At 33.9% G+C, this 14,450-nt stretch overlaps 1 protein-coding gene and 1 long non-coding RNA gene across 2 annotated transcripts in view; one reads left to right on the top strand and one right to left on the bottom strand.

The window, feature by feature from the left end:
* The window catches only part of LOC127835550 (kyphoscoliosis peptidase-like), a 143,513-nt gene that overhangs the window by 104,995 nt on the left and 24,068 nt on the right, over positions 1-14,450 (bottom strand). The gene's annotated exons all lie outside the window — the stretch shown is intronic.
* LOC127836427 (uncharacterized) lies at positions 9,571-13,215 on the top strand. The gene is made up of 4 exons (XR_008028760.1): positions 9,571-9,658; positions 11,735-11,863; positions 12,366-12,449; positions 13,025-13,215. It is a non-coding gene; the product is annotated as an uncharacterized LOC127836427 (long non-coding RNA).

Here is a 14,450-nt window from a genome sequence, read left to right as displayed (position 1 = left end):
TAAGTTCAATACATAAAGACATTTATATAAACATGTTGTCGAACGTTTTGCTTGGTTTGTACTTGTTTTCAAGAAACAGTCTGCGTGATTGTGCTATTGTAATATTCACAAATTGAAACTTCAACTGCATCAGTAGGAGAGAAACCTTATAATAGCATGCGGTACTTGATTTGTGGTAAGGAATCATGTATCATTTGAAACATTCCAATATATACTGAACATAAGGGAAAATGTTTTGTGCAATTAGTTATTTGTTAACTTCAAATGTTGAAACTAATAGGATGTATAATATATTCTTAAAATAATTTCAATGGCTGAGTCCGTGGTACAGAAACTACAATTTTTAATATTCTTTAAAGTTTCGGGTTTACCCGCTTTATTTATTGTCCCCTACCGGTGAAACCGGAGGGGACTTACGGTTTGCGCTCTGTCTCTCTGTCAGTCAGTCTGTTACACTTTTCTGGATCTTTCACCGGTAGGCGACCATATTCCTTGGCAAAAGTCTTGTTTTCTCTGAAAATAACTTGCGTTAATACCCGTTCCTAAACACTAGAAAGAACGTTTAGCCGGGACGCGTCAATAACGTTTATCACGTTAATGACGTTAGTTTACTTATAACCGTTCGCTGCGCATTTCATCGTTTAAAACAAACGAGTAAGTATAATACCAGTTAACAATTACATGTGCACAAGACCTCGTTTAATGTAACAGTTATTGACTATTTACTACCATACAATATGATCTGATATCCATTAGCTGTGCCTCGGTCACGATGCGTTTCGACCAGTGAATATATAGAGAATACTAGGTCGGTGCCGAATAAAGCAAAGTTTATTTTGCGAGGCTTAGAAAATCTGAACCACGAGCCTTGGCGAGTGGTTCAGATTTTCGTGCCGAGCAAGATAAACTTTGCTTTATTCGGCACCGACCTAGTATTCGATTTATCCCATCAATTTTCTTAGACGTAAATTATTTCTTTAAACATAGAATAGGAAAATCGAACTAGACGGAAAATCCCAAAGATATTTTAAGCAAACATCGTTTCATTATTTTAATCGTGTCGAGCCTAATACATTACAAAAAGATCAGTAACCAACCTGTTTTTCGTTTATCATACCTCTACGTCCCCGATGTTTAAGAAATAATGGAAAAAAAGACACTAAACAACTGCATCTTTAGCGTGAAACAACATTCATTGTGTCGTATGACGTATTAATAATGACGTCACGAGTACGCGCACTTAATATTTGTAAATAATGTTTATTTGCTTTTTGAGTTGCATTATGTGTAAAAACTATATTACATCTTGGTATCAAATTGTTTGTTTTGTTGAATCTGATTCGATTTTACTAAAAATGATTACTTTATAGTTGATTCCGAGTAATATGAACATTCTTCGCCGCGCGTGACAGCTATATTTCAGCACTGCTGAAATAAAGGTAAATTTATTTCACAGTGGTTTATTTCGACAATGCACGTCTGATGATGGGATAAAAAAAATTACTCACTGGCCTTTAAAAAATAAATTAATTAATGTTTAATAGTCTTTTTTACTTTACAATTGTAAAAATGCAGTTGCAACACGCTGACGAAACATACACTTTTTATGCTTCAGACTTCATAAAGCTTTACGAAGGATTGATACACTTGAACATGAACTGAAAGTTGCGAGGGCTGAAAGGGAAGTGGCGTTGACAAGGTCTGATTTTTATACATACATTTTGTGCAAGAACTTACATAAATGTTGAATTTAGTATTTAGTATAAATATAAATATATATATATATATATATATATATATATATATATATATATATTTGACATATTTCATTTTGCGTTATCTTAAACACGTGTTTGTATCTTGCAATGCGTTATGGCACGTAAAGATATGTTCAATTAAGCACTTTTTATGAGAAAAAAAGGTTATTTCAAATAATACAAAAACGCTTGAGGTGGAAACATTGTTTTTTTAACATTCTATTTTTTTAAATGTTTTCAGACTTAGCGCCATAATGTCAGTAAAACTGCGGGACAACAATCCTAACATCGCCGACCTCAGTGATCCAAACAGGCCTACGAATCTGATGATGATGTTCAATGAACTCTATGATAACGAATGGACAGACGCGTTCACAGTAATCAATAGCGTATATTCAGAGAAGCAAACCATTCAGTTTTTGCTGGATATTGTGATGGTGAGAAAGCGTTCACAGCACTGTTTGACTGATGGTTTTTTATGTACTGTTACTTTACTATAATTGCGAAATGATGAACTACATCAGGAGAGAACTTCTGGTTCTTATTTACAACTTGTATAACAGAACACACACTATCAACATTAAATTTATTAAAACTGGTATCAACGCTTTGAAACGGTCGAAACAAAGCATTTTATTTCAAATTTGTTCAAGGGCTATCCGATCCTTAAAATGACACCCCAAAAAATTACATTTTCAATGCGCTTCTACAACAATTTATATCACATATACCTATGTCGACAGAAAATAAAAACCCAAATGCCAAAACCTGACACGCTTATCGATGCTACACGCTTTTAAGTGTTTTAGTGTCGAACGAATACCAAAAATATTTAATTGATTAGGGAATATGTTTTAAAGTTATTAACATGCAAATAAATAGGGTCCATGTATAAAAAATATTAACTATCAGGTAAGCGATGTATCTACAAAAAACTATAAAGATGTAAATAATGATCGTAAATATGTTTCAACATCATAACAAAAAAAGCTCTGCCAGCAAATTCTTTCCTTGTTTCATTATAAAAGACACATTTTTGTTTCAGTCTGCATATTATTTCTGTTCTGGAGAGCTGGACGAGGCGTGGCAGATGATGTCCGAATGGTACCTCGATGATGTAAGTATTTATTACTTCAAGGTCAATAACGTTTCAAAGTAGTCCACGTAATACATGCCTTTGTAAAACGTATTTGTTTAAACATGACTTTGCCATGAGAAACATTTACTTAAAAAGGCGGCGAAAGTACATAATAACAAAACCATTGGGTCCATGAATTTAATTTGTATCTGTTGTAATTGTTTCTTTCATATCAAAGTTGATATGTCTTTCAGTCTTTGCCGAATAGACAATACATATGTAAGTTACTGAAAGACTCACGAAAAGTCACGGTAGTAAAGAAGACCAAGCAGATTTCGGAGGTTCGTATGTTTTATCGTCTGTTGGCTTCGAAAACTACGCGCTGCATTTGTCTAAGATACACATGGATTTCGCATTCAACACGTATTCTAATACTAGTCAATCAAGGTGTCACAAACGACGAACATGCCTTTAAACGATTAAGTTTAGACAGAGATAATGGATTCATAAAACCATGAAAACTTACGTACATGTATTTTGAACGTAAGTGTAACAATAATTGGTTTGTTTCAATACAATGTAGTCATATTGAAACATTAAGTAAACATTTGGGGTATAGGACTGCACTGTATATTTCCAGCAATTTCATCAACTCACAAACAAAATACCGTATGTATACTCAAATGAAACTAATTTCGTTCTCGTTGTTCATTCAGAGATATTTGGCGCACCTTCAGAAGGTTTGTGTCTTCCAAACAATGCATGATATGTTATCGTCAGTTGTTGTGAGGAATTACGTCATGCAGAGCGTCAAACTTTGTCTGCTGATGTGTGCAAACGACCCACCAGTCGTCATTACTTGCGAAGGTATGCGCTCTGATTGTCATGGCCACTTACACATTTATATGCAATTATCATAGATGTTGGCGTTTTAAAATTATTTAGAATGAATCATATTTAATTGGTATGGTTTATTGCCACTCTTAAAGGATCGCATCGTATAATAAACGTTCTTCCCAGCTGATTCAGGTGGCGTTTCACGTTATGTTTATTTGTTATGTAAAAATAAGGAATACCTCAAACAAAATAAGCATCGAAAATTCTAGTAAATATGACTCGATTATTATTTGAATTAGTATGATGATGCTATCATTATTACAGGCAATTTGGAAGACATGCTTGCCAATACCATATCAGAATTGGCTGCAAGCAAACCCTTTGGTGAGGAAGATAGAACACATGGTGTTAACAAGTATACGATTCCTGAATTTAATGCTTGCAAAGATGGAACGCAACTGAACCAACAACAAGAAATCTTGGAAGGGCAACAACGTGGTGAACGGGGATCAAGCATAACTAAAATGAATTACAATCCAAATGAACTTGGAGGTATAGTTCAAACAAACATCGAAGAAAAGACACTCATGAGAATGCAGGTGCTTGGCCTAACAGAAAACGTCGAATATATTCAATTTAGTGAGATATGTACAGAGTTTGAGAGCAAACTACAGGTGCAGCACAGGTTTCAACGACGACCATTCCAAAGAGCAAAGTTTAGAGAGTACACCGCACGAGGCCTCTACTTGGAGTATGTTGTTTGGCCGGTGATGTACCTGCACCAGGGAGGCCCCATGCTAGGCAAAGGTGTGGCACAGGGGACTTCGGAAGCGGCGGGAAGAGTTGACGAAGATCAATGGTCATGGAAGAAAACTGAATAATATATAAGCAGTTATTAGCATGCTTGTGTTAGTATACATCTCATAATGGTGAACCATAAAACCTTTATTACGGTCAAAACAAAATGCACTTCTTCTCAAATAGGATAAGAATTGTATTTAATATAAAAGTTGAATACATGTCGTTTTATCGGCGTGTGCGTTTTGATATTTTCTGTTTTTATTATTGATATGTTCTTTAATTATCATTAAATGTTTTGAGCAACAGGCAATACTTACATTCAGATGAGTACAAATTAAGTGGTGTACAATTTTCGTATTTCGTAAATAAGAAATGTGTTGTATTTGACACACTTTTATTAAAGTACTATGATTTGTATCACAGTTATTTGAAAAAATATTTAATTTGAAACTTCATTTTAAAAGTGTTTAACTATAAATAAAAGCTTAATGCCTTCTAAATATACCATCGAGATATTACTAGCAACACAGCCGCATCATCCCTTTGAGTGTTTTTCGAGAAACAGGAATGCTTCCACTGTGATAAGAATTTACGTTATACCAAACATAATCAGTTAATGCTGTTTACTAATGTGGATACAAATACAAACTACCATGACTATTAAAACCTCCACTTGTATGACAAACATGAGATAATCTAAATAGCTATTAGTGCCTCTTATACAAAATCCTAAAGACGCTTAAAGCTTTCAAAAATCAGGTCTGCATCTCAGAAACTGTTTAGTTGATTGAAACTCAAAATTATGTTGTCACCAACAATTATAACTCCTCAAATATATATACACATATTAGAACCCTATTACAGCTGAAAGCATACACATGCTTTTAATGTCATAATAAATCAGTTCAGTCCAAAAAAGATCACCGTTGGTCGAAACTCTTCATAGAAAGACAACTTATAGTATGACACAGTCTTCTTTAAAAATCTGAAAACGCCAAATTCATGCTTTCAATATTAAAGTCCATAAGAAACAAGTAAGCGTTTTCAAGCCATATGCATGAAGTTGACACGAAGATATGTATAGACAATAGGGATATTAATTTTAATTGAAAGAGCATGATTAAGCTCAGATCGTGACTCAGAAGCTATCGCCTTGAAAATTGAGAAAAGCACTTCTATTTAAACTGTGAAAGTAGCAAATAGGTCACATATAGCCAAACAACACGTTCGCAACAGCTCAATTTTACGAGTTTTAAATCCTTTATTTTTAGAATAAAAGTTTTAAAGATTCCCTTTCAAATATATCTGGTCGCTACGATTTTCCTTGGAGATCGCTAGAGGTGAAATAAACAATATATTTAGTACGTTCTTAAGGACAACTGAGCGAGTAAAGTAAGAAGTAAAATAACAATATGACCAGATACAGAAGCACATATGACATGCATGGAACACAAATGCAATAACGTGCACAAGTATCGCAGATTGTGGGCGAACGATCCTCTAGATACATTTGTGTGATCAAATACAAAGGATTAGATCTGACTGAAAGATAAGGTCATGATCTCTGTAATCCTGTGTTGGTCAATAGCAAGTAATTTGCTAAACATTCAATTGATTGATCTGATCAACAATCTCTGGCTTGCAGATGTAATAAGAGTTGATTTAATGTTTCGTTCACGAGACATGCAAGTTTATATTTTGATGCAAACGGTGCAATTATCTTAAGCCAAGTCAACTTCAGTCTCCACTCTTATAATTGTCTATTTGCTTTTATAATGCGATGCTATTTATGCAAATGCCTTCTAAAAAACTAATTGAGAAAATTGTTTGAACAACAACTCAATTATATTCTTCATGTGCCCTGGCTACCGCGGTGGTTGCATTGCACCAACCGACGCAAAAGTTATCACTAGTGATCAAAACACGTTGGCACTGATACGCATGTTGAGAGAAGTGATTATAGGCAAATATAAGATATTGAATGATGTTTAAATACAATACACTCAGTGAAACCACATTTTGAGGGACAACAGACTAGGCATTAACGTACCGTGTTGTTGTTTAAGGGGACTTATGGGTTGCGCTCTGTGCGTCTGTCTATGAGTCTGTCTGTCACACTTTTCTGGATCCTGCGATAACTTTAAAAGTTCTTCATATTTTTTCACGAAACTTCATGCACTTGAAACATGGATAGATGGCAATATGGACATTTCATTTTGTTCCTACGTCAAAAATTATGGTTGCTATGGAAACAACAACAAATAAAATCTGACAATGGTGGAGCCGGAAGGGGACATATATTGCTTGGCAATAGTCTTGTTTTAAATGGAATTATAAAGGTTAAAATTGTTGAACATAAATCACCGTGCATTTATGTCATGCAACTGTCAGGTAGCTTGCAATTCAACCCTCTTCTGTTGTTGAAACAAACACACGATATCGTTTAACGTCTCACAGGTCCGTACAATAATAACCAGTTGACTACAACACATGTGTTCGTTGTCTTCACAATAAAATTTCACTTTATGTTTATGGTGTGTTTATATGTCCATTCCTTTCAAATCTAAATTGCTGACTGACCGGAATCCGTTTTCTGAACAAGTATCAATTCACGTTTCTTGCAATCAATACATAGGACAATACATCTGCAATAGGGTCACATAAAAGCCTTGAGCTAGGATTATTAATAATAGACGTCTTTGTAGATATCAACTTTTTTATTCAATACCATCGTCGGATACCCACGTTCGACCCATTCCGCTCCTCTCCATTTATCGATCGTGGGACATTACGAACTCTTTAAGGGTGTGTCAAATCCAGTAATTTCATTGGATCCCTCACGATTTCAGAAGGATTTTTTACCAATGATACAACTCGTTCTATAGAGACCTCGGGTTTGTTGTCAAAATAGCGTCGTCCGTAGAAATGGAATTTCGTTGTGCATGCGAATATTAAAAATTGAGAATTGAGACGACTTTCAAAGCATTGGCACCTACAAAGCGAAGAGTATTCGTTTAGTAAACTGCCATTTCATTGGTCTACTGAAAGGTTACAGTTAAGGTCAAAACGGTGTGTATTGCTTTTGGTTACAATATACTAAATCATTTTGGTGTTCAATGCTATACCCTCTAAAAAATGGAACGTCATTTATTTGAAGACACAATTCTCTGTATGTGCACTTGCCGTGACTTTATTTTTGAATATTTCTGTGTGCATTTGATAGGGAAAACATTGTTGTATACTACAAATTCAGTGTTTTGCTTATAGGTTGGAGACTACATGAGATTTTGACAGATGGCGGGAAACCCTCATCAACTGGAGATCAGCCGGTAAGAAGGTGGCCTTTAAACAGTGACCGTTGATTCGCGTCGAGTTCTTTCTTACATACTGCATGACCTATCTTTTTTATTGTTTAAATCCATTCGGCTTGGCATGCTCTTTAAGAAAAGGAATGGGTATGGGGTGTCTACGCGCAAAAGTTTGACTTTATTTTTCGTTGAAGTTGTTGATTTTACATTGAATTTGTTAAGGAAATCTTTTGGTATATTGTAACCTTTTATTGTCCCATCGCTTATGCTGGAGAGTAACGGAATGAATTAGTCGTGGGTATCCGACGATGATTCAATACCTGTAACATAGTGTATATAAATAGTTTAAGGGACATTACTGTGTTATTCTGAATACTAGATCCCGTAAGAGTTGTGTCTGCTGTTAACTTTTCATTCATATGATTTAGATTCGTAGTTTGTTGTAAACTTGTAGGTTGGGTATGAATGGATAAACTTGAAGCCGCATACGCCTCACGCTATATAAATTACACCGGCTAGACTACAACAATACCCACGAAGTATTTTTATCACAAGTTTATATTTACTGTAGCGGGCATTGATTAGCATTTCATCTTGACTACCCGTTGCAATCTTATTGCATAATTATAAACTCATGTTGTAAAAAATAGGCTTAACGTTATGCAAATGACGTACAAATTCGTTAATAAATAATAATAAATATCAAAATCAACATTTATTATTGAGATGGACTTTATAAAATCCACTCATTCCGATAAAAATAGTATTATAATCAAATGCAGTGTTCAACGAGAATTGTATATCTAAATCGAAACTAGGACCCACTCTTATTTACGTCTTCTTTCGATTTCGCTTGTTTTGGTACGTTCTGAACGATTGACCACTTACATAGACTAGAACTATATACAGTACATACCTGCACATAACAGCTGCACTGAATAATAAGGATTAAGTGTATTTTGTGAGTTTGATTCTTACTGTTGGAGCCAATTGGTACGTGTCGATGTAAAGCGAATCAACGACGTGCTTTTCTGAACCACGTGTATTTTAATGTGTATATTCTTCATAATTTTCATTCTATATCAAGATCACACAAGCGCGGTTATCAAAATAAGGTTCTTTTTTCGGGTGTATTTTGTATTAATTTTGTTAAAATGTACCGTCTCGAATTAACTATGCAATTTTCACAAATTCTAAATGAAATATTAAAGTATTGTGGCTCTGCTGTTGTTGCAGAAACAAACAATATATGCTATTTTGTGGGAATTGGTATTGATTTTATTTGACAAAAATATGTTTTATAAAAGTTAAATATATTCAATTTTAGAGCCCTTTGCAATTTATCAGCAACTGTGCCAAAATCTATCACAATATGAATGTAAACATATTACAGCCTGATAGGGAAACAGTGTGCATGACGATAAAACATACCAACTAATATGACTTAGTTACCGCAGTGGTTAAAGATAAGGCTGAATATTTTTTAGTTTTAAGTTTTGAATATCTTGTTCAAAACCATCTTCATAATTTGAACCTGAGATACAATATTGTTAATATGTTAACTAACATGTTTCACAGTATTCTCAAAGAAATCCTAAAAACACATTCAATTAATTCTTTGAATATTATTTGCCGACATTTTTAAAAATTCAAAATGTCAAAGGTGTTTAGTTTCGGTGTCCAAACACCTATGTAAACCGGTCATCATGTATCAATATTTGTATTGGTATTGCCCAAATGAATTTGTTTAACTGCTGATCGAATATTTTCAGTTAGATGTCCGGTCAAGCCAGAAGCAGGAGAAGGCCGCCACCATCTGATGATGTGCAGGGCCGTGAGCGCAATGACGGTGGAGAATGTCAAAGTGCATCTCCCGGGTGAGAACAAATATTCTTATATGTCCATATATACTAAACCGTGTATGAAATGAATAAACTTTATAATGTTTGTATGCGTGTGTGTCAACACTTATTTTTGGAAAATAATTGAATGTCAGAATAGTCTTTCACATTTTAGGGACACTTTCTGTACGTCATTTACGTCTTTGTCATACAACGGGTAATGAAATCGGTGCTTTGATGGCTAAACAGTTTAAGCATGGAAGTGTAGAAAACCTTAAATTTAGCAAACATGAGAGTTTTTACGTCTTTAACCAGTAGTACAGGACCTGTAGTTGGTGTACTTCATAAGGAAATGTGGATAAATATGCAACTCTAAGCAATGTTCAAACCCCATAGATGTTAACTAGTCATAGTAATATTATAATGATTATTCATAATATTTATAATCATTTTGTGAATGAATGAGTGCGTACGAAATAAACTACAACAAAACTATTAAGTATTCGCCGATGAAGAGTACATGAAATAAACAAATACGCAATTAACGACAATCATACGTAGTTTTAATAATTGTTCAGGGTTTGTTCCTAGTGTTCTAGATGCATAATAAGTATGATTTGTGTGTGTCCTCTGCATTTAACGATTGAGTTGCATAAAATAGAATTGTCAACAATCAGGACACCCTCAAGCACAATCACGGTATCGCGGATATTTGTTCATTTTGGTGTTTGATCATTTTTTATTTCACGAGCAGTTAAAGTAAAAGAAATATTTAACCACGTATGAAAATTTGCTTTTTCTTTAACCACGAAAAGTACATATTCGCTCATTGGTCGAATGCAACTTTTATACTTAAACTAAATAAATTAACAAAAATACGCGAGTAAAGCTCAGACGTATAACGTTTGTATGTAATGACATCATCAAACATACTTGTTTATTTAATCAGTATGGCGGGAATAAGTGCCATAATCTGTAGGTCAACGTGATATTGTTCATTTTTCATTAATAATATAACAAAATTCACGGAATAAAAGACTGTTATAAGAAAAGTAAAAACAGCGAACTGTTTACATACGTTGGATCACTTACACACAAGTATGCTTGACATGTTAAGTCTCTTGTTTCAGTATCTTTAACAGAGAGTTTATTTTATAGAGGTTACTATTTTCTGGATTCTGAAAATACACTATCAGTATAGCACAAAAGACATGGTCGATTTTTTCCGAAGGTCGCCAAGTCCTGCTAGAAAGAAGAGAAAGCGCTCAATATCTGATGACGAGCAGACGGATGGCAATTTAAGAAGTAAATTGCAGAAAAGCGAGGCAGATAGACGTAATGTATCAACAAGATGTGATCATATTCTACGGTTCCAATCATTGCAAATAATAGGCATTTTTTTAGATGCGCGGCTTAAATAACACTGTTTCAAGCATTCATAATATCCACTTTTTGGATACTAATTTATTATATAACGCCGTTTTATCCAGGGTGCAGGATCACGTGACTTTGTGGGGTTTCCAATTAAACGTTAATGGGTGTAAACACACCGGTAAAACATTTTTTCTTAAGAATTTCAACTTGTGTATAAAGGACAGATTTTTATGCTGCACAGGCATGTGAAAAACATCAGAATTACTTTATTTAATAAGCATGTGTTCTTGGCCAAAAATTCTATTTTTACTGCATTCATGTATACGGTTATGCTTCACGCAACGTGACATTTTGTCACCAATTTTAGACGTATTCAAGGATTTATTCTTATACCTTAAGATATCGGTACAAACTGCAAGATAAACCGCCTTGTATGCACTATAAAGATGGTTGAAAATAAATTTCAATAACTTGAGATATTTGCAAAAATACAGTTCTTAGCGGCGTGTTTACATTATGTCCAGCCTGTGTTTAAGCCCCTGAAAACCCCGTTGATTCTGCACCCTGTTATCGCATGTGTTTTATTACCACAAACGTAATCGTAAATTGTTATGACGTCAAGTAATGCAATTCAGTATCTTTAACTTAGAGTTTCTTGTATATAGTTTACTTTTGTTTCTGGATTCTGGAAATACACTGCCCGTATAGCACAAAAGACATGGACGATTTTTTCCGAAGGTCGAACAGTCCTGCTGGAAAGAAGAGAAAGCGATAAAAATCTGATGACGAGCAGACGGATGACTTGCTCGACAATTTGAGAAGTGAACTGCAGAAAAGTGAGGAAGAAAGACGAAATTCATCAACAAGGTGAGGTTATATATTCTATGGGACCATTTATAGCAAATAAAAGGAAATTGTTGAGTACAGATGCAAAGCTTGAATAACAATGTTTTCTAGTATTCATAATCTATCCACTTTCGATACTAATTAATTATATTACGCCGTTTTATCGCCATTGTTTAATTACTTCAAACGTCATCGTTAATTGATATGACGTCAAGTAAAGTACTTCATAAATACATGCTCTTAAAAGAGACTGAATAGTAGCTTACATTTATTAGACGGTTGGTCAGCCTAGAATTAGGCTTAAGTTAGACCTCGAAACCTCCGATGTTACACACGATATTTGTATTTTGTTTTTATACATATTTTACGATATTGGTATACTATAAATCATTATTGTTTGTAGGCTTTTGGAAACTTGTTAAAAGCATGCATTTATTACAATGTCTGAGAAAGCCTAAAATGATGTTTTAATATGTTTGATAACTTCATTAGAAACAAACACAGCGTTTATTTCGTATTTCAGAATGGAGAAAGCGCATAAAACAATTGAACAACTAGAACAGGAATTGAATGCAACAAAGTCTGAAAAAGAAGACGCTTTGAGAAGGTTTCTTCAATATATTACACTTTCTAAATACAGTATAAAATGGCTGAAATTATGTTTAAAATTTACATTCAGAGTCATGTAATTTTTGTAAACCTATCCATTTATTTCTAACAAATTTAATGTATAAAAGTAAACTTATATTATTGAACAGTCATTAAAGTGTTATAGGTCCGATAATAATTCATTTGGGTTTGGTGAAACGTCCAAAAGAGGATTGTATTGCACAATTGTTCATTGAGCTTTAAGTTTTGAATGTACTGATACGATTTTTTTTCATAAAATATTGTCAAAAATAAAGTACACACTTAAATAAAGTATGGTAAACATTTATGATATTTTTTTTGGTTAAATCTCTGAAAAAACAAAAATTTAACAGCTTCTCTTCATTCGACTCAATATAAATATATTCTTGCAATATGTTATAACTTTATTTGATCATATATATATGCTTGTGGTTAACGGAAACAAAATATAACTATACCGAGATTTAGTACTAGATACGTAAAAAGAAAATGAATCATGTATGGACCATCTGACACAAACTTTTGAAAATTTGATGCATGGTATTCATTTAGATTAAGTGCCCTGATGTCAACAAAACTACGTGATAACAATCCTAACATCGCCGATCTCAGTGACCAGTTCAGGCCTACAAAACTGGCGGAGATGTTCATTGAATTGTACGACAACGAGTTGACAGACGCTTTCGATGTTTTTAACAACGATTTTTCTGAGAGACAATCAATAACTATACTTCTGGATAAAGTGATGGTATTTTTAAGCTTTTGTATTTCAGATTTTAAGTGCCATTGTGGTCTTTGACAATCTGTTTACATGTGAGAGTTAATCAGATTTTGTCCAAATAAATGTTTTTGTTAACAAATCTAACCATGTTTGAGTACTGTTAAATTGATTTGTTTTCAGGATGTCTATGAATTCTGTAAAGACGAGATGGAATGAAAATGGAAAGAGGTGTCAACGTGGTTCCTGAATGAGGTTTGGACTTTGGACAGTACATTCAAATATTGTGATTATTTACTCATGGCATTGATTTGGATTGGGCCTAATAATAATTATATTCTCGGCGTTAAAATTTGATTAATATAAGTATTATTACAACAATACCTGACTTGTGATGTGCAACAGGTCAATTATGTTTATCGATAATCTCAAATTATTTGAAACGTCAAAATTAATTTCCTCATATTAAATGTTTATTGCAAGTTAAATGCAAGAATTGTATAATAAAGTTTCTGTTTACAATCTCAAAACTAAATGATTTTTTTCAGTCTTTACCAAACTCACAACAACTTGCCAAAAGTCTGAAAGATTCGCGAAAGACGCTCGTTCAGGGGATGACAAAGGACATGACCCAGGTTGTTTTGGTTATAAATAGTTCAGGTTCAAAGGTGTCAGTTTTAAAAGAGATTGTCCTAAAACCTCTGTTTTTTCAACAAAAATGCAGCTGTATGTATTAGTTAATGTATGTATGTATTAAATAATTTATTCAGTCTTTTGTACACTGTTCAATATGTATACAATACATGCATGTGGATTTCAGAAATTTATTGAGAGACTTAACTCGTGTGGTGGCAAACCAAAGTTGCATGAGTTGCTTTCCTCTGAGAAGGCGATTGAGTACATCAAACAGTGCGTTCAATTATGTCTACTCATGTGTGCCAACGACCCGCCCGTCGTCATCGTACGCCCAGGTATGGCATACCTCTGTCATATAGTGCAGATAATCCGTTTTCTTCCATCCATATTTATTTCAAATATGAAACGTTTTGCCGTAAAGCTCAGAAAATGGTATTGTTTGAGTACGGAATTCTATGTTATATGTAATACATCTAATATAATCAAGCTTAATAATCAATTAATTAAGTAAATGGTTACATAAACAGGGTTAATTGTGACAATATAAAACGACCGTGTAAGCAATGTGTTTCTTTGTCATGTATACTACCAACCAAGTCACCATTATACAATAAAGCCACAGAA

This window comes from Dreissena polymorpha, chromosome 6, assembly GCF_020536995.1.
Source record: "Dreissena polymorpha isolate Duluth1 chromosome 6, UMN_Dpol_1.0, whole genome shotgun sequence".
In the NCBI taxonomy this organism is placed as follows: Eukaryota; Metazoa; Mollusca; class Bivalvia; order Myida; family Dreissenidae; genus Dreissena; species Dreissena polymorpha.
Note: the sequence above shows the minus strand (reverse complement) of the source record. Positions and strands in the feature narration are given on the sequence as shown.